This window comes from Mya arenaria, chromosome 5 (assembly GCF_026914265.1).
Source record: "Mya arenaria isolate MELC-2E11 chromosome 5, ASM2691426v1".
Lineage (NCBI taxonomy): Eukaryota > Metazoa > Mollusca > Bivalvia > Myida > Myidae > Mya > Mya arenaria.
The window spans coordinates 23,606,919-23,628,290 of NC_069126.1; the positions used below are offsets into that span (position 1 = coordinate 23,606,919).

Sequence of the window (21,372 nt, forward strand, 5' to 3'; positions counted from 1 at the left end):
ATATACCATACATCTCCCCCTTTTTCCCGTTTTCTCTACATATCACTGGTCTCCACTCACAGTTCTTTCTTCATTCTCTTTCTCGCCCTGTTCCCTCCGTTCCTCCAGCTTTATTCTTACATTTATTCCCCTCATTTTTTCCTGCCACTCCCCCTTTCATTCTTCTACGCCCTCTTCACATTTTTACCCCCACTTCTTTATTTAATTTACATTCCCTTCCCCTCTTTAACCCCTTCTCCTCAACCCACTATTTCCTCCTCTTCCCTCTCTCATATCTAGCGTCATATATTGCTTTGTGCGATCTCTTTATTTTACCATTCCCTCCGCCTCTCTTTCGTCACACTCTCCCTTCTTTACTCTCGTTCGCACCCATCTCTCTAAAATCCTATTCCCTCTCCTTTGAATGCATGCCTGATGCGCATTTTGGGGATTTGTATTGATCTTCACTCTGAAATAGGCAATTATAAAATTATTGTGTTTAACAATGGCTAAATGCTATAAGCATTTAACACAAATACGACTGTTTAAACACAAACTTTAATATCTTTGGCGGCAAGAAAACAGAAACAGTCTCACAAAGATGCCACATATTAGAATACTTTATATTTAAAAGGAAGAAGGTTGCAGCTGTGCCTGGGAAATATTTGTTTTGTAATTTGGCTTAAAATAATTTAATTTTGGATGGTGATGATAGTTCAATTTACAAATATCTTTGTGATTATCATTTGACGTCGAACGTACCAGAATGTCGATATCGTCTAAACACAAATATTTCTGTTTCAAACATAAACATGTAAATAAAAGCTGACTGTAAGAACACTTTGATAGGTTTTCTCCCCTTCACACGAAATGGATATAAAATATCATAGGAACACAAATATAGATACTGTCGTAGGTCTATAGTTTCAATTGTAAATCAATTATTATACCACTATCACAAACTTTAAATCTACGACAAACACCTACCCATTGTCCTGGCGTTTTGAGTTGAGAACGCTCAACAGTCGGATCGCTGCAGGGTTTGGCGACCCGGGGAGCCCAGGGTCATGTCAATCAGCGGATCATTCAATCTGTTAATTGAGACACTTGTCTACCTGAATAGAGCCATTGCAGTCGTGACCCCGACACTGAAACACGGCCAACATCTATCACACAACCCTGGGCGGCTTTGTTATGTAATACCCCGGGCCCTTTGAGGCCAAATGAGGGCTGTAATTACATTTGTATTATCTAGTCTATAGGACCTGTAAGTCAAGAGCTATGTTCGCACGGAGGAAGCACTGAGCAGAAAGATGAGAAAATAGCAAGGTAATTGTTAATTCTCTCAGATTTGGACGGTGAAATATATATCTGTGCACCAGGTGTCGCGGGCAGCCAAGATCAAACGCATTGATAATTATTGGATGACTAATTGATTTTAATTAAATCGACACAAATCCGCGCTTGTTCTTTTGAATGATCTGAGTTTTGACAATGCGGATACTATCGAGTGCATGACATCTTTTGTATTGAATTACAGACTACCCTGGGTATGGTATTATGTAAGCAACTATTATAGAGCAGAATTATAAAAATGTACCCGACATCTTTATTTGGAAGGAACACTCCGATTGAACCAAAACGTTGGTACTAGAATCATTCATATTCTTTAAATATTTTCAACGGTTCTCGAAAGTGAAATTTTAAATTATCTATTGTATTTAACCTTAATGGTCAAAACTTTGTCGAAGTTAACAGCGTGGTAAGCACCATCGTTGTAGACTTTTCAACCTGAAGTATTTGATGATGTGCTAACGTTTTTAAACGTTTTTAAAACAACAGCTTAAAAAGTTGTTTCAAATATTGCTAGAAATGCCGCAAATCACAAGTGTTCATTGAACTTCTAGAACAGTAACGATTTGAAAGCCAACAACGATTATGTTAACAACTTTGTTTTAAGTTTAACAAATGTTTAAACTATTGGTCTATTGTAAATTATTTCACCGTAATGATGACTCGATATCTTATTACGATCTTTTATGAATGTCAATCTTTACTTCAATCGGATCTCCTCGGCCAATTTCCATCAAAAACAAAACCTCCTCGGAGGTATACTAGTGCATAAGTACAGTTAGTTCGTAAAATTGATAATAATACTATGATTTAATTGTTGTGTTTTAAACTTGTTATTTGTTTAACTAAATCCAAAGCGGTTCCAAGCTAATTGTATTATTGCATAAAATGAGATTTCTTAGTGTAAAGTCCTTAAGATTAACTGCGTAATTGAAATTACTACGCGATCTACTTGCACCGTAGTTAAATGTAAAGAATTTTGACAATGTAAACCGCCGATATACATCGGAGGTTGTTTATGATGGAAAATGGCCGAGCTGCTCCGATTGGCTTTACTTATTAATTATGCTAGAGCATCAATACCTTAAAATATGCATCAACTATATCACGTAATCACGAAATGACTTGTGTAGATTGGCAAAAGGCTTTCGATACAATTATATGATTCATTATTTTGTAATTAAACTTTTATTTGTATGTTATATGCCATAATGGATGTACGCTAGTGTTCCAGTGAACGCGTGTTTTGATGTATGTTTGTAGGCGCGGTTATCCCATGATTTGTGGGTACCCCATCATAGTGGGAAAAATATGATTGAATGAAGTTTAATAGAATCGGAGAAGCTGAGGTTTCCGTTAGAAATTCTTTACATCACTTACCTTTCGCGATATGGCAGTGATACAATGGATTTGAATGTGATCGCTTCTTTTTGCCTTGTGTTCAATTCCTGCCGTTTCTCCGTGATACATTTCATTGCATTATAAGTATAGTATATTTTGGATATATATAAGGAATTTTAGCCTATACAACAGTCAGCAATCAAAAACGTTTAAGCGATATGTTATTTTCGAGCATTCAAAGACTTTTGAGTGATCTCAATGGACGAGACAATACATAACAGAAATTTTGTTATGGCAGTACTAAATATGTAGTTTATTTTCAAGAAAAAAATAATGTTAACGCTCGGTTTTTGTCGTAATTTGACGTTTTCTGTCAGTCGATCAAGTCTGGTCATCTGGGCTTGTCCAAGTTGTTCTTTTTGAATTATCTTAAGTAATGGAGCGTCCTAATGCCACACTGACGTAGCTTTTAGTTTTAAAGGCCAACATTCCTATACAATCTTACGCGTATTTTAATCGAAGAAGCCATTTATTTTAATGGGCATGTTTTGGCGGTAAATGAGGAATTACTATTATTTACAGCCTGAACAATGCAGTCAAAGGTCCGACTAATTATTACAAAGTGCAGCATAAATATCAAGAATGTCGAACCCGATGCTATCGGCCTTAAAAAGAACATAAAATTAATGACTGATAACAAATTTGTATTGTAAAAGATCAAAAATTAACTTTAATTACATCCATATGATGATTTTATTTTGCAATTCTAAAGTTGAAATGTATCGCATTACCATGCATTAACACGTACCATGTAAACAATGATCTTTATTGATACCCTTAGAACGTCAAATCGCTTATACAGGACTACAAAATACCCGATTTCTCTCCGTTTCGCTTACAAATGTCGCAAGTCGTAAAAATACAGAAAGAACTTTGTTGATTTTATTGCGCTTCGTTCTATTGTGTACGGAATACTGATTCTACAAATTCCGCGCAAGTGTGACGGTTTCATTGCTGTGCATGTGACGCAGGGTTCAACCGTGGTCAACGATGGCCAGTGGTCAATTACAGGGACAACAGCTTAGATATCTGTCGCATTGAAGGGTCACTTAAAATTGCCACCTAAGGCCTATGAATGTCGAGTGCCATATGGTAGGAACAATACTAGGATGCTTGAAATAAATTGTGAAATCATGGCTCCGGCTGATGGCTGTCCGGAGATGGCCTGCAGAGCGAGGATGGACGTCCATTCTCACACATATAGCATATACATCACCCGGACAACACATGCACATAATACACGTGGACTGATATAATAAATAATACTGATGTAGTGGTTCCTAAGTGGTGCACTGAACGTGTTTACTAATGATACAAACGCCTGCAAACTCATATTCACTTCTTTTTTTCTTGCACAACTCTAGCTTTAAATTTCAAGGTGCAATTAATTAGGTATGGATACCTTTACCGCTAAGAAGGTGTTTGGGGTTAGAATAGTACCAATGTGACGTATTATGACTGTAATGATATATTAAGAAATGGACTATACAAGTTGGGAGTTCTGATATTCTCCAAAGACGTTGGGTGTCGTTACTAGTTTTTGTCATCTCAGTTACTCAATATACTAGTTCTTAAGAGAGTACTGGTATTGCGTATGCAAATGATTGCGTGCAAAGGTCTCGAAAAATCAGGTGCAACTGTAATTATAATACCCGATGTTTGATACGCTCGCCGTATTCTATCTTGTTAAAGCTCAAAGCGCCAGCCAACGAGACAAAAAAATGAGTAGTATTGAACTTGAAATAGAAACAAAATAGGAACCGCAGAATCAGTGTGTGCTCAATCAAGTTGACAGCGTCAAAATGAGGAAGACAATGCAATAATAATCGAAGACATTTGCATAGGATCATAGTACCAAAAATATGCTTAGGTTTCATATGTGTTCATAGATACTTGTCAATCTTATGTCACTTAATAAGTTGACAGATGATTTTTAAACTTTACCCTGATATAAAACGCTTACAGAGGGAGGTTGTGCATACTTTTGTTGATTTTCTATTGTGTTTTACTGTCTCTTAAAGTGGATCTTGGATTTTAACAGCCAGGTAAGAAATTACATTAATTGAGTTATTCATTTATAGGTAAAATTTTGGTTTAATACAAAACAAATAAATACTGCAACATGTTTAATATTTGTGTATGACTGTAAACTAGAATCGTTAAACTTAATGTGGGGAATGGATTTGGATTATCATGTTTACCTTGTGCGATTGTATTTAAGTCAATTCCATACTACATTCACTCTTAACTCATGAAATATTCCTCTTTAGTTTATCTGGAATAATTAAAAAAGGAAAGGATAGAGGCAATGCCATTTTATTTCCACGATTGTTTACATATCAAACTGAAGCCATTTTTGAATTTAAAATATTGAAGAAGAAAAAACATAAATCACATATCAAGCTTTTGAATAAAATAATACATATGTCTGTTAGAATTTAAAAAAAAACACTCTTACTCCCAAATTATTTTTACTCCATTTAATAAAAATGTTTTAATATACCAAAGAGGATGAAATAATGTCAAAAACAATGTTTCTTATGAAGGATACCAAGTTTTTTTTAAATAAAGGTGCAGAAAACACAGTTTCTACTTTATGAGACGATAGTAGGTCACAGTAAATCTTTTAGCGCTCACCAATCATTTAATATTTTTAGGTGTTCGGCTATTAATTTCACGGTTACAATCTTGTTATCAGTAATTGAAATTTTCCATAAATGCATTATTTAGTAAGTAGTTGAAGGTTTATCCCTCAAAATGCATGTTTGTTATACACGTGTATGTGTTGATTTTGAATATGAGTGTCACTTTGATAGGAAACTGAAGGTGGTCTCACAATTAGTTTTTGAAAACATTTCTTCCGAACATAAAATCCTACTTTGGCTTAAAAAAGAATATAAATGTTGTGGAATAAAAAAGAAAAGGTGGAACAAAAAATGAATGTAGCATTTTATTTGATATGTTTCTACAAATTCTTCTACTCTGCCTTGTCTAGAAAATAAGGGTTTTTCTTTTTCTTTTTTGCCTGGTCAGATAGTTGTTTAACGTCTCGGTGATGGCGAATAGTGCAGTAGTGTCTTAGAAAACTCAGACGCACTCTTGTCGAACTTTATATAACGGACAACAGAGTTGCAGTGTTTGTATTGACATGTCAGCCGAGAGCACAACATTGGCTTGTTCGAATTATCATTCCACTTTTTTCTTAAAGGATACTCAACAATACATTTACTTTACAAGTTAGTCCCATTGCTACCCTTTAAAGTCACATGTTAAACATAGTTTATCAAGGTATAGCTTTGATTCTTGAAATACAATGACAAAAAATTCGTACAACTTCATGAATGTATTATTTCTACTATATTTCATTATCGTTTCAATAACCTTAATTAATATTGCATATGAAGATACAAGTTTTCTTGCTGACTTTAAATGAAAGATTGAGACTTGACTATGACATAGGGATAACATACGTTTTCGAGGGCGTTGACATCATTACACACCGTAAGATGCCTGTTTTTATTAGAACTGGCTTCAGGATTTGGCATCAAAATGAGTGCATTTTTTTTTGGGGGGGGGGGGGCATGGCGCCCTTCCCCCGGTAACCAACTAAATAAGGTTTATATGTTGGAAGGTGTTTAGGGCTATTTTCAGTCTGAAATGGTGCTTTTTGTTTTAATTCATTTATATTATTTTTTTTAATCTTGACATAAAACGGTAAAGTTGGACAATTCCATAACTGTCTTGTTGTGATAAGGGTCATAGAAATCATGGGAGACACCTGCGTAAGAGTTTGTTGTATCCCGAAATAACCAATTTCGACCGAAGCCTGTTTTCGACCGACCCTGATGAATATGTAAAACATTTCGATTGTCTGTGACTTCCGGTAAAACACGCGCCGATGGTTTACCATAACAGCAGAACTGTCAGAAAACTTCATGGGAAGAAAAATACAAACTCGAGTGTTAGAAAAACTTAAGTTTTATTTTAAACAACACTTATTAGTAATTTTTAATTAATACCAAACTGTCCTATTGATTAAGAATGATTTCACGTGCAAAAAACGTGTTTCAAATTGAATTGTTTTCGTCTTCAAAATTTCATCTTCCGAGTCCAAAAATCTATGCCCTACCGTTTTTTAATATACTGCACAACATAAAAAGCGCATCGGAATAGGGTATGTTGCTTATACTAAGGTTAATGAAATTTTACTTCCATCTGAAAGCCTATAGTAGTGGTGTTGCATTCCTTTGTCCCTCTTATGGTGATCAGCAGCTATAAAGTGATTGTATGGCAATTACAATGGAACCCCGTCAGCTCGAACTCCTTTGGCTCGAATGCATCGTTGGCTCGAGCTGAATCATGAATGCAAGAATTCCCGCTTGGCTCGAACTTTTCGATGCTCGAAGTATTTTCCCCAGTCACTGGGAGTTCGAGCCAACAGGGTTCGACTGTATGTACATATGTTAATCTAAAAGTCATTTTGAACAGCTAAAACAGGTTATATCAACTAACACCTTGAGGAAAATAGATTGTGCACAAACTTTTGTTATGAAGTATGGTCAAAAGTCGTGTCGAAATCAGGTTGTATGGAGATTGTATTTTTAATTTCTCCGTTTATTGAGTCCAAATATCAAGAAGTACATAGAAATATTAAAGTACATTGAGTCCATGCAGTTTATCTACGTTCCATAAACGCATATGGAAATATTTTACTATTAAAATTCGTCACCCGTTTATATGATATTTTGAAGTGGTGCCAATCTTAAACATCTGGTCCGACTGAAACCGAGCCGCTACCGACACATTGCAGAGCACGCAAAACAGATATTGGCAGAACTTTGTCCTGAAACTTGGCAGTCACCAAATCTCTTTTGACAGGGGCTGATACAACTGTTTACTACGCTTGCTGTGAATCATACTATTGTTTATGACCGCGTTATTCGAACAATTAAACTACTAGTAGGTATGAACCGCCTACTTATATAATGCTAGAATAAGGCTTGACATAGTTGAGTCAGTGGTTATAGTATATGTATACCACGTGATAAATTATGTCATTAATGCTAAGCCGGAAGGTAATATGTTGTTCCGAATGAAGACTTTAAACAAAGATAACTTTACAATTTAATCACCATATTCAATGAAACATGGCACAGTCTACGCCGCTTACATAGCCCCGAATTGTTTTTTATGCCTCCGAAGGTGGGCATATTAAAATCGCACCGTCCGTCCGTCCGTCCGTCCGTCCGGCTCTGTAACTTTCCCTACCTCAAAGGTCAAGGTCACACTTAGTGTTTATTCACAATGGAGTGCTGCATATAAGGACATAGAGTATAGGTTGTCGTGTCCGGGCTGTAACTTTCCCTTGTATGGACAGATTTTAAAATAACTTGCCACATGTGTTCCACATACCAAGTCGACGTGTCGCGTGCAAAACCCGTGTCCCTACCACAAATGTCAAGGTCACACTTAGTGTTTATTCACAATGGAGTGCTGCATATAAGGACATAGAGTATAGGTTGTTGTGTCCGGGCTGTAACTTCCCCTTGTATGGACAGATTTTAAAATAACTTGCCACATGTGTTCCACATCCCAAGACGACGTGTCGCGTGCAAGACCCGTGTCCCTACCTCAAAGGTCACACTTAGTATTTATTCACAATGGAGTGCTGCATACAAGGACATAGGGTATAAGTTGTCGTGTCCGGGCTGTAACTTTCTCTTGTATAGACAGATTTTAATTTTTACTAAAGTTTGGTTGAGAGTTTAGTTGCTTAAAACACTTCGACAAACCTTTTCACAGAACCGCCCTTTGTTTCATTTAAAATGTTTGTTTTTTTCTTTTTGGAACCATTTCCGATGGCCCGCTTGTTGGTTAAAAAATAATATATATCTATATACATTGCTACACAAAGGTTATGGATATCAAATCGGAGTACGTTTAAGACAACATTTAAACTTTTAATAAGTATCAAAACTGTTTGTGTTTGTGTCTTGAAATGAAACATACTGTCGTTTATATCATTTAACAATATATTGCTATTCAAATCGATTGATTAAGGAAATTTTAAAGGTATCAAAATAAGGTAATACAAAAAAAACAAATAAAAAAAACAATACCAACAAATAAACACTCACTTTAGAAGGAAATCTATGTTATCATAGAAGTCCTTAATGAGTATGATTTCTACTGAAATCATAGGAGTTCGCACGATGTCTACTTACAAAAGCGAAATAGTATAGACAATCGAATAACTATTAAAAAAAAAAAAAAAAAAAACCAGAAGATAATTAGAAAAAAACAACACTATTTTACTACAAACGATTAAGCTTTTCGAAAAAAATAGATATCATATTTTGATTTTCATTATTTTTGTGCAAGTATAAAACAAGCGTATCTTAACTCGCCTTAAGAATGTAAATTATGCTTATATTTTTACTTCGTCTACTACTCATTATATATGATGTATATATTGCAAATCCAATGTAGGCTAGCAGTATATTGATATCATTATATTATTTACTGTATACTTTGTATCCTATAACAATATATTTAAGTGATTTAAATGAATGTTCAAAATTACAACTCTTGAATATACCAGTTATAACATTCCAGAAATGTTCTACATATCTACATTGAATAAAAAAGTGGTCGAAATCTTGCATTTCATTACACACGGAACACATTGGATTAGATCTTATTTTCCAGGTGTATAGGTTTTTTTTAGTAGGTGTTATTCCATGAATCAATTTGAACTTAAATTGTTTGATTCGATTATCAAATATTTTTTTTTATTCAACACAAAATAAACCGAATTCCATTCGATATGAGTATCATCAAGTTCTGTTTCCCATGACCTGTGTGTGTGTGTGGTTTTGTGAATTTCTTGCCAATTAAAAGTTGTTTTATGCATTTGTTAGTGCTATTCATGAACTCAAATTTGTTCGGTAATACTATAGTACAGTCCGTTCTAACGTTTGCTCTTATTGACTGATGCGTGTTTAATTTTTGTTACCAAATTGTTGGAATAGCTTTTTTTAAGCGGTGGATTTCAGATGTCCAATTTGATTTTGATTTTAATTTACTTAATATAAATGCTTCGTTGATTTTTCCATCTTTGAATATGTCGTCAACACATATACAATTTGATTCTTTCCAGTAATTAAATACAAGGGATTACCCCAAACACGTTTATAAAAAAGTGGTAGTTCTAAATTTAACTTTTAACAGAGATTTTAGGCCGTCTATATTCCTGTTAAATATGATTAAGTTCTTGCCGTATTGATTTAGATATAATTGCGGTATTATTTTCCAGTTTGCTATTTCTGGATTCTTAAGTGTTTTAACCTATTTAATTTGAAGAGTTTTGTAGAATGTAAAGATATCAACCATTTCTAGTCCCCCATCTAATTTATTACCGATTAGTGTTGTTCTTTTGATTTTCTCACCTTTATTGGACCAGAGAAATTAAAAAAAATAATGTGTTTAATTCTTCAAGTACCTTCTTTGGTGTGAAAAGGGATTGCATTATATATGATATTTTAGATATAAGAATTGATTTTATTACCGTTAATATAATTTACCATTAAATGTCAGTGTTCTTTTGCTCCATTGATTTGTTTTTACTTTAATTTTGTCTATCTTATCATTCCAATTCAGTTCTTGCATCTGGCTTAGATTCGTACCGAAGTAAACACCTAGTGCTTTGATATATGTTTTAAATTGAATATCAGAAACGGTTTCAGTTTTTGCATTCTCTAAGTTTACCTATCCATATTGCTTCGGTTTTGGATTTATTCAAATACAAACCAGAAACGCGACTAAATTCATTAATTATGTTTAAAATACCAGGGATTTCATTTTCATTTTTTGCAAATACTGAAGTGTCATCCGCAAGTTGTGTTATCCTAATGCATGCATTCTTTGACACTTTAATGCCTTTTATATTTCGCTAGCCTTGATTTTTAACGAGAGAATTTCAACAAAAAATATGAAAAGCAAAGCAGAGATTGGACATCCCTGTTCAATGCCTCTACTTAGCTTAAAAGATTTAGATTGCCATCTGTTATCAGTAACGCGTGAAGTAATGTTTTTATGGATAAGTTTTACCCATTGTTTAAAATTTTCTTTAAAACCAAATTTATCCAAACAAATCATCATGAAAGGCCATTCAACCGTATCAAATGTTTTTTTTTAAATCTAGAAACATTATTGCCCCTTCCATATCTGTCTGTTCAGCATACTCTATAATATCCTGTATTTGTCTGATGTTGTTTCCAATAAATCTATTTTTAATGTAGCCTTGTTGGGCTTGGCTAATATTTTTTTGTAAAACTTTTTGAAGTCGGGCTGCTAACGATTTTGCAAGAATTGTATAGTCGATATTTAATAATGGTTATGGTCTCCAGTTTTCCATACTCTCCGGGTTTCCCTTTTTATACTGAAGTGAAAATAAAGATTGTTTTTGGGAGTACGTAAGTTCTTCCTTCTCAAAACATTCAATAAAAGTATCCGTTAAAAAATAACTAATTGTATACCAGAAATATTTTTATAAAATTCCACAGTAAGTCCGTTGAGGCCAGGACTTTTGTTTAATTTCATATCATTAAGAGCGTCTGCGCACTCGTTCAGAGTGACATGGCCTTCACAAAAGTAGGCATCAGTACTGTGAGTTTTGGGCTTATTTCAATATTTTGAAAATAATTTTCTATGTTTGTCGACACTGCTTGAGACAAGTATAGATTTTTATAAAAATTAACCTCTGCTATAAGTATTTCATTTATACAAGTAATTGTTTTACCGTTTATATTTAATGAAATTTTCCTGGTTTGACGAGACTTTTCTAAATTAAGAAAATAACTTGAATTAGTTTCACCTTCTTCAAGATATTCTACTCTAGATCTAAAAGAAAAGTTATTTATGTTTAAAGTCTTCATTTGAACCAAATAATTGCTTTCCGACGTAGCATTTATGACGTAATTTATCACGTGGTATGCACCCACTGGGTTATGCCATTTAAATTCAGATGACGGAATTAGAATTTAACATCAGGATCATCCAATGAAATTGTTCACTGGCCGTAAATTTATAACTACGACACTTAATCGTTACGAATTGCAAATTTACAACATCACAAACTTGACGTCATAAGTTGGTTCCCCTTCTGCTGGAAATTGGCTTATAATACACATGTTACTATCAATAATAACATTTTATCATAGAAATTCGTTCCCGCAATAATGCTTATCGTTTCCGCCCGTGAGATTATCACGCCAGGTGTCATTATTCCAAAAAAATCGTGTTTTAAATCCATTTGAAATCATTGCCAATGACAAAACATATGTATTATACAGGATGATACATGGTTGACCCTCGGACAATTATTCCTCCGACTGGGGCAATTATCAACCAAAAACCATGGTCAGCCATGTATTATTCTATAAATAATCTCTGACAGAACATAGTGTATGAAATCTTATCCTAATACGTGCTCCTTCTCATCGATCTTCTAACAATTACTTAAGGTGACTATAAATTAATTGATAGATCATCATCACGGCCCGCCCCCTCTTTTTCGCCGCCACTTAAATTGTTTTGACACAAATAAGAATTTTGAACGTTACTACCATGCAGATTTCACATCCTATTGCGTCGGTCAAACCAAAGCAGGATGAAAGCGCACTCGGTGTAAGAAAAACGGCAATTCACAACGCAACCAACGACAAAAAAAATAAAAGTGTTTCTTTTATGTACAGCGGTCATTCATTATCCATCTAGCACTGTCGGTGCCTCCAAACAGGTATTCGCTGTGGTTTTGGGTAGGGCCTGTATTCAATACTGATGTTTTCCTTATCCTTAGTCATACCTCAGTGATTCCATTCAGCCTATTGGTCAGCTAAATATATAGGCCAATCAAATCTCTTAGTTTACAATCTTAAAATTGAGTTCAATCTAAGTTGCTCCTTGAATACCGCTTGGGCTTGTCACAGTAGCTTCCTTTGTAGACTTGCTTTTTTATGTAGTTCTCCAACAATTAAGTGGTTCCGGGGATTTTTATCCAGAATTATATTACCAAGAAAGATATGGTGTTGCTTTAATAGTTATTTGATGTCTTCGTTTGCGTCGCAGATAGGATTGTCTGATGCATGAATACTGTTAATGTCCTACCAACCAAGTCCATTGTATTTATTATTTTACAATTTTATTAATGTGTAAACACTGAATTTTCAGACTGTGGTGCTTTCTCGCAAGCAAAATCCATTTTATTCATTACTTTTAAAACTCTGTTAATGCGTTTGGTCAAAATAATTTGATCAATGTCCTTGGTCCTTCTTAAACACTGCATTTTAATACCATAACCTTTTTCAGACTCTTGCGTTACCGCAAGCCAAACCCACTGTATTATTTTGTTTAAACTCTGTAAATGCGTCTGGTCAAAATATTTTGATCGATGTCCTAGGCTTTTAATAAACACTACATTTTAATACTACGTATGAATATTACGTTTTATTCAGACTGTTTTGGCGCTGATGGGGGTAACACATGTTGGCATTATTAAGATGTATACCTCCAAGGTGATACACGTTTTTTCTGTCACTGAATACAGTCTTCACTTTATTAACATGGTAATTTATGGAGGTATTTTGAGCAGTGCGGTGTCGTGTTTATGTTTCATTCATGAAAGTACTCTGCCTTTCTCTGAAACTGATACGCCATTTTTTGGCCTCGATGCAAAAAAGCTAATACGAGGGCATGCTTACAGCTGTTGATATCACTGGCATTCCATACACACAATTTACTTCTTGATATGAAAATATATGCAATACTTTTTACTGGCAGGGAGCTTTCGAACGGGTATATTATTTAAATAACTTTGCGAAAGAGTCTTATATAACGCAGTTTTAGTTTAGGAAGAATTACGCACAAGACGGCTGACATTGGGCGACTTCCAACGAGCCTAGTAAATCACCTTTAGAACTTAATAATTATCTACGATGCATTCTCGGCTATGAAAACGTGTTTGTTAAATTGTTTGTGAATGAACCAAAACATCTCCTAAAACGTAATTGATTGTTGTCATCCGCCAAAGAGATGATGTCCAGGATTTGATACTGTTTTGGTCAGTTGATTTGGGTAAAGTTTTACATGAGGTCAAATGCCAGTTTAGGGAAAGAGATGATACAGTCAACTGTCAAAGCACACAATACCGGTAGTGTTTCCAAAACCGAGGAACAGGCTTTCTTGTTGGGTTTGTAAAGTGATAGTGTGTAATTAAGAGGTGCAATGGCTGGTAGCGCCCAGCTGGGTCCCTCATACCGTCAGACCAGTCACAGAAAGACGTGTGTATGTGGTTGAAATCGGTCCAAAGAAAATACACTTAATCACAATAATATCAGCTTTTATCCTGCGATGCCAGGGGCAATAGACGTGAAAAAGAAGGCTCGTTTATAACATTGATAACATCCCTACGATGTGCTTTTTTATAAATTTAAATTGTGACTTACTTCAAATGACTGAAGGTATTTTCTCGCATATATTGGAAGGGTTATTAGAGTTAAATTATTCAAGATTTTTTTTTTACTTATCGCTGTAGAATTAAAAGGTTTATAGTCATTTCGTAACCTGACCATTTCGTACCCTCCGATTTTTGGTTATTTCGTACCCTTTATGCTATTTCTATTTCAAGTTACAGTTTACAAGTGAGGCGTACTGGATAAATAAATATCGCATTGATAAGAACATGCACGAGGATTTCGTCTTAACAAATCGCCCACTGTGTTAGTTTAATCAAAATAAAATATCGGTACGAAATGTCAAAAAAAAAACGGTACGAAATGGTCAGAATACGAAATGGCTAGTTCCCGAATTAGAATTTGTTTTGAACATGGCAGTTATCGACAAACAGTATGACTTGTTTAAACCTTTTACATATATAATTTGCCTTGATAAAGTCCATCTACTGATCTTGTTTTCCGAGATTCGTAGGTCTTTCATGCATTGCCACTGTTTGTGAAAAAGAATCAACTATATATAGCTGAAGTGGTAAAATGCAAATGGCTACAAGATAGCGTCACATTGTGATTGATGAGCTCTCTAAAGACGGAATCTCGCAGACAATTCATGAGCCATGACATGAAGATGTATTGGAAACAAATATCCGTGTTTGTCTGAATTGGGGACATATAGAGTACGGGGATCCTGAATTCATGTTGTATGACCCGTACTTGTGGTGATGTACTATATGAAGGTCAATAAACTGTCTGTCTGTCTGTCATGTCAACGAAAAAAACTCGAGTTCAATATTTCTGTCATTTTATTATTTAACATATTAATTCCCAGCTCTTGATTTCTCTTTTTTTGAACTTAACATCTTTGCAAAACATGTACCCCTGTGTGGTTATGAAGAATCTTCAGTGTATCAAGCATTATTTCCTGAAATATGGCCAGCTGCTGACCATGTAAGTTAGCCTTGTTCGTCAGTTTTGATCATTGTGCAATACATAGTTCGTTTAAACAATATTTATTTGCAATAAAACAGTTACAAGATATACAGAGTTTACGTATAATCAAAGAATTTTCTGTGGTAATACTAGTAATATGTGAAAAATAAACACAAAATGCACAAAATAAAATAATCACGACAGAATTCAGACGGAAATTCTGTAGCTTATACTACTAGTATGTCTCGCTACTCAATAAAGAGTTCAATATCTTTGTATAGGATGATGTGTCCATCCATCCCTGTTGTCTGGATTGCATATCCCAATCGGTTCGCTGGCATCAATGAGTGCTTTGTACGCATCATGTATAGATTTTGAATAAAGTGTCACTTAAATTTAAGTGACACTCTTATTTAAAATCAATACATACACATGTATAACAAAAATAAGTTTGAGAGATAAACCTTTAACTACTTACTTAATAATGCATTTATGGAAAATATTAATTACTGATAACAAGATTGTAACCGTGTATTTAATAGCTGAAAACGCAAATATATTTAATGATTGGTGGGTGCTAAAAGATTAACTGTGCTCTACTATCGTCTAATACGGTAGAACTACCGTGATTTCTGTACCTTTCTTTTAGATTAAACTCGGTGTCATTCATAAGAACCATTGTTATCAACATTTATTCATCCTTTTTGGTATATCAAAACAATTGTGTTAATTGTGGAAAATCTTATTTGGGAGTAAGAGTGTACCTTTAAAAAGAATGTGCCCTACTATTGTCTAATACGGTAGAAATATCGTGTTTTCTGCACCTTTCTTCAAAATTCATCTCGGTATCCTTCATTAGAACCTTTGTTTTGGTCATTTATTCATCCTTTTAGTATATTACGACAGAACAGAACAGAACATTATATTAAGACAATTGCATTAATTGTGGAAAATCTTATTTGGGAGTAAGAGTGCATCTTTATTGAATACGGTTTACAATATAAATGAGATGAAATCCTTGTTATGTAAATGTTGATTGAAACAGATTTAAACCATTAACTAAAAATATCTCTTCTCTCAGAGAGGCGAGAAAGACTTTCATATTCTTCTGCCTATTTACAGACTGTGTCAATGTCGTTCATTATGATTCTATATCTGTGATATAATTAATGCAAACTTCAAACAAACATGCAACTCCATTATAGTTCAACGTTAATACATCGATCATGACCGAAATAAAGCACATTTATCAATCTTTTTAAAAGTTCATGAGTAGAATTCGAAACGACACAGCCATGACAATACCTCCCGACCAACGCCCTTATTATATCTACTAATTTAAATTTTGTTTACAACCACGTTTCATTGATTTTGAAAAGGCATTCGATACTGTTTGTCTTGTACTGAGGATCATTAATTTTGTTTGATAATACAACTAACAGATAAGGCGATACTTTCAATTACAGTTGCATTTTATGATTAATTGCGACCGCAATACGACACCGAGTAATCCAATAAGTTAATCAAGCTTGATTTTAACATATCAGTGATAATTGATTAACTTATCAAATTGAAAGACATTATAAATTGATCATAAACATTAACAAGACTGTACAAACGAATGTTGTCCGCATAGAGAAACTTGTGAATGGTACAAGAATGTTCCGGCATCCTGACTGTACTTTGACTGCATGATAGAAAGTATGTTATATTTAAATGTTAAATATCGTACGGTTATTTTTACCGCACCGGATAAAAGGCTGTGATAATCGGGGAAAGCCTCATGCCGGTGTGTGTTAGATTGGCGCCCCTTTGATCCAAGAATGAACCTCTCTCTCATCAACAAAATTGAAAAACCATAAATAGTAATGACTTTGTTTGTTTGGTTGAGCGTCCGCGTGCGCCTAGGTTTTGAACTCTTTGAGCAAAAAAATAAATAAAAAATGGCTGATTTAAACATATTTTATTTCCTTTTTTCTTTTAACATGATCGTTATTTACAACAATGATATAGCGTATACAAAAAGCACATGGGTTGGACACAAAGTCTTGAACGTCTTCCCAAATATAAAATATAGCTACCTGCAAAGATCGATTTCCTATAGTGACCATTACCAATGAATTTTACGAACTATTGTAACATTTAACACAAGTAACTAGTTTATCATGGCAAGCAAGATTATCGCCATTCGAGTCCAAGAAATTGATACAATTGTCATTGATTGGTTTGTTTTGCAAGTTGACTCGAAGTACGGGTGTTTATTAAGTTATTTCTTTGAATAAGTAAAAGGAAGCGGAGCGCAGCGACGACATTATTCACAAAGAAATTACTTTATAAAGTCTAACCGACTTCGTGTTAGCCTCTCCGAAATTGAATCAGATTTTAAATTAAGCTGTGCGCCTGTCTAAAAGACCTGTCAATTACTGCAAGATACTGTGACGTCATTTAAACCAGGGTTGACACTGAACACTGACACTGACTGCATATGCAAACAGAATGCGTGACTATATGCGCATGCGCAGTAACAGCAATTAACTTAACCATGAAGAGTCGTCTACAGCAATAAGTAACCACTCGTCGTTTTCACTGTTGACATGTGTGCCATCACACATCTTCTTTGTGTTCACAGTTCACAAAGGCGCCACCAATCGTCTAATTGTTTTCACAGTTCACAAGGGCGCCATCACTAATCTTCTTTGTGTTCACAGTTCACAAAGGCGCCACCACTCGTCTTCTTTGTGTTCACATTGAACAAGGGCGCCATCACTCGTCTTCTTTGTGTTCACAGTGAACAAGGGCGCCACCACTCGTCTACTTTGTGTTCACAGTGAACAAGGGTGCCACCACTCGCCTGTTTGTGTTCACAGTTCAAAAGAGCGCCATCACTCGTCTTCTTTGTGTTCGCAGTTCACAAAGGCGCCATCACTCGTTTATTTGTTTTCACAGTTCACAAAGACGCCACCACTCGTCTGTTTTGTTTTCACAGAGAACAAGGGTGCCACCACTCGTCTTCTTTGTTTTTACATTTCACGATGGTGCATACACTCGTTTGTTTTGTTTTTAAAGTCAACAAGGTCGCCACCACTCGTCTGTTTTATTTTCATAATTAACATGGGCGCCAACACTCGTCTGTTTGGTTTAAATAGTTAAAAAGGGCACAAACAGTCGTTTGTTTTGTTTTCACAGTTTACAAGGGCGCCAACACTCGTCTGTTTTGTTTTCATAGATAACATGGGCGCCAACACTCGTCTGTTTTGTTTTCATAGTAAAAAAGGACGCAAACACTCGCTTGTTTTGATTTCACAGTTAACAAGGGTGCAGACACTATCGTTTTCGTAGTTAATAAGGGCGCCACCACTCGTCTGTTTTGTGTTGAAAGTTAACAAGAGCGCCACCACCCGTCTGTTTTGTGTTCACAGTTTACAAGAGCGTCACTACTCGTCTGTTTTGTGTTAATAGTTAACAAGGGCACCACCACTCGTCTGCTTTGTTTGCACTGTTTGCAAGAGCTCACTACTCGTCTGCTTTGTTTTCACAGTTAAGAAGGGCTCCATCAATCGTCTGCTTTGTTTTCAAAGTTAACAAGGGCGCCACCATTCGTCGTGTTTTTGTTCACAGTTAACAAGGGCGCCACCACTCGTCCGCTTTGTTTTCACAGTTAACAAAGACGCCACCACTCGTCCGCTTTGATTTCACAGTGAACAAGGGCGCCACCACTCGTCCGCTTTATTTTCAGAGTTAACAAGGGCGCCACCACTCGTCCGCCTTGTTTTCACAGTTAACAAGGGCGCCACTACTCGTCCGCTTTGTTTTCACAGTTAACAAGGGCGCCACCACTCGACTGCTTTGTTTTCACAGTGAGCAAGGGCGTCACCACTCGTCTGCTTTGTTTTCACAGTGAACAAGGGCGCCACCACTCGTCTGTTTTATTTCAACATTTAACAATGGCACAAAACATTCGTCTGTTTTGTTTTCACTGTTACCAAGGGCGCCACCACTCGTCTGTTTTTTTTTTACAGTTAACAAGGGCGCCACCACTCCTCTGTTTTGTTTTCACAGTTAACAAACGTGCAACCATTCGCCTGTTTTGTTTTCACAGTTAACAAGGGCGCCACCACTCGTCCGCTTTGTTTTCACAGTTAACAAGGGCGCCACTACTCGTCCGCTTTGTTTTCACAGTTAACAAGGGCGCCACCACTCGACTCCTTTGTTTTCACAGTGAGCAAGGGCGTCGCCACTCGTCTGCTTTGTTTTCACAGTGAACAAGGGCGCCACCACTCGTCTGTTTTGTTTTCACATTTAACAATGGCACAAAACATTCGTCTGTTTTGTTTTCACTGTTAACAAGGGCGCCACCACTCGTCTGTTTTGTTTTCACAGTTAACAAGGGCGCCACCACTCGTCTGTTTTGTTTTCACAGTTAACAAGCGTGCAACCATTCGCCTGTTTTGTTTTCACAGTTAACAAGGGCGCAACCACTCGTCTGTTTTGTCGTCACAGTTCAGAAGGGCGCCACCACTTGTCTGTTTTGTTTTCAGTCGAACAATTGGCATAACCCTACAATTATTTTGTCTGTGTAAATTGTTTATTTGAATATTTCGAAAAGTTAAATCTTATGGCAACGGTTATGGTTTTTTTTGCACCATGATATCAACGACATCTAGGCTTTTAGACATCACAATGGGCCGATTGTTCAGAACTTAGTTACAGTTAACAACGTGATTAATGACATCGTTGTTAAAGTTTAAACTCAAGCTATTTCACGATGTGTTCATATATTCAAATAAAACAAGTTCATCTAAAACAGTCGTCTCAAACATTGCTAAGAACACTGCATACCACGGGTGTATCCATTAAACTTCCAGAGATGTAAGAATTTGAAAGTTAACAATGATGTCATTAATCACGTTGTTAACTTTAACATAGTTCTGAACAATCGAGCCATAGACTTCTTTTATTCGAACATAATGGAACTTCATTGATTACTGATGTACCTGAGTTCAACAAATTCATGCGATAACGATTAACCAATTTGCTTTTTATTTAGTAATGTCGTAAAGTTATTATGCTTGCTGAAATTCAAAGAAATACCTAGCTTAGTTGTTCTGTGTTCATACCTATCAATTGTATCATAGAAACATATGCAACATTTCACCGGTTCACACACGAAATAGCCAACCAGTCATTAATTGTTTATAACTTAGTGATTAACCGATGCTTCAGGGACGTGAAAGTGTTACGCCAGCCATTGTTTTCCTTTAAATCGAGGCTTCTGTGTTCATACATAGTATGCATTCTGTCAATTTGTGCTTCCAAAAAAAATATTTTACCGATTTGTGTAAGTTCCTTGTTTCCATGATTATATATACAAAGGTATAGTTGGTCTTTACGTTTAACCTTTTCAACAGGGATGGTTTAGTGTAGTCAGCCTTTTTCTAGGCCTAATCCACGTTTCATAGTCAGATTTCTTGCATATCATTATTTTTTATCCCATAGCTCTTTGGGTATAGACATGGCTTTGACCTTAATCTAAGTGCTAATTCCAATATGATGCAGAATAATTATGTATCATCTAGCTAATCTGACAAGTGCAGCTTACCTTCCAAGCGCGATAATCCCTCGTACATCACGGTATAGTTCTATGTTTGTATCCTGGATAAGCTGATGACCTTGACCATATGTGGCAGCAAACATTCTAAAACTTATCTCTGTGCGTTTCCTAATGAACAAAGAAGGAAAAGTTATGTGTAATACTCTGATTAACGCAATAGCTGACCATGAACAATGCCGGTAGGAAGCTTAGTTTCGGACAATCGTTGTAACGACAATCCGTATTGAACATGTAGGCTCGGCTAAAATCGGTGACTAATCGTAAACGTTCGTTTTTTTACGACATCTTACGGAAATGGCCGACGATAAGGTGAAACATTTCTCTACATTTTAACAGGTGTACGTGGTTGAAACTGTGTTCATCAGCTTGGGCAACCGGGTAGAAATGTGCACAGCATTACTAGCCTGTGCAATTATAGGCCTGTTGAGTTTTATGACTAGAACGCCCTAAAGGACTGTGTTTATGACGTGTTTTATAATTGTTATTTCATATTTTATGAGCGCCTATTTGGTTAACTCGCCTTGAAGTGTGTAATGCCACCTGGTGGAACAGCGCTGCTTTGCTGTACAGGTGTTGATTTTAAGAGAT

At 35.6% G+C, this 21,372-nt stretch overlaps 1 protein-coding gene across 1 annotated transcript in view; it reads left to right on the top strand.

Annotated features, from left to right (window-relative positions):
• Positions 1 to 4,471: 4,471 nt before the first annotated feature.
• Positions 4,472 to 21,372, top strand: part of LOC128233626 (sonic hedgehog protein-like) — a 68,119-nt gene continuing 51,218 nt past the window's right edge. The window contains exon 1 of the mRNA XM_052947387.1: positions 4,472 to 4,778. The gene's annotated coding sequence lies outside the window, so the exon portion shown is untranslated. The remainder of the gene's footprint in view (positions 4,779 to 21,372) is intronic.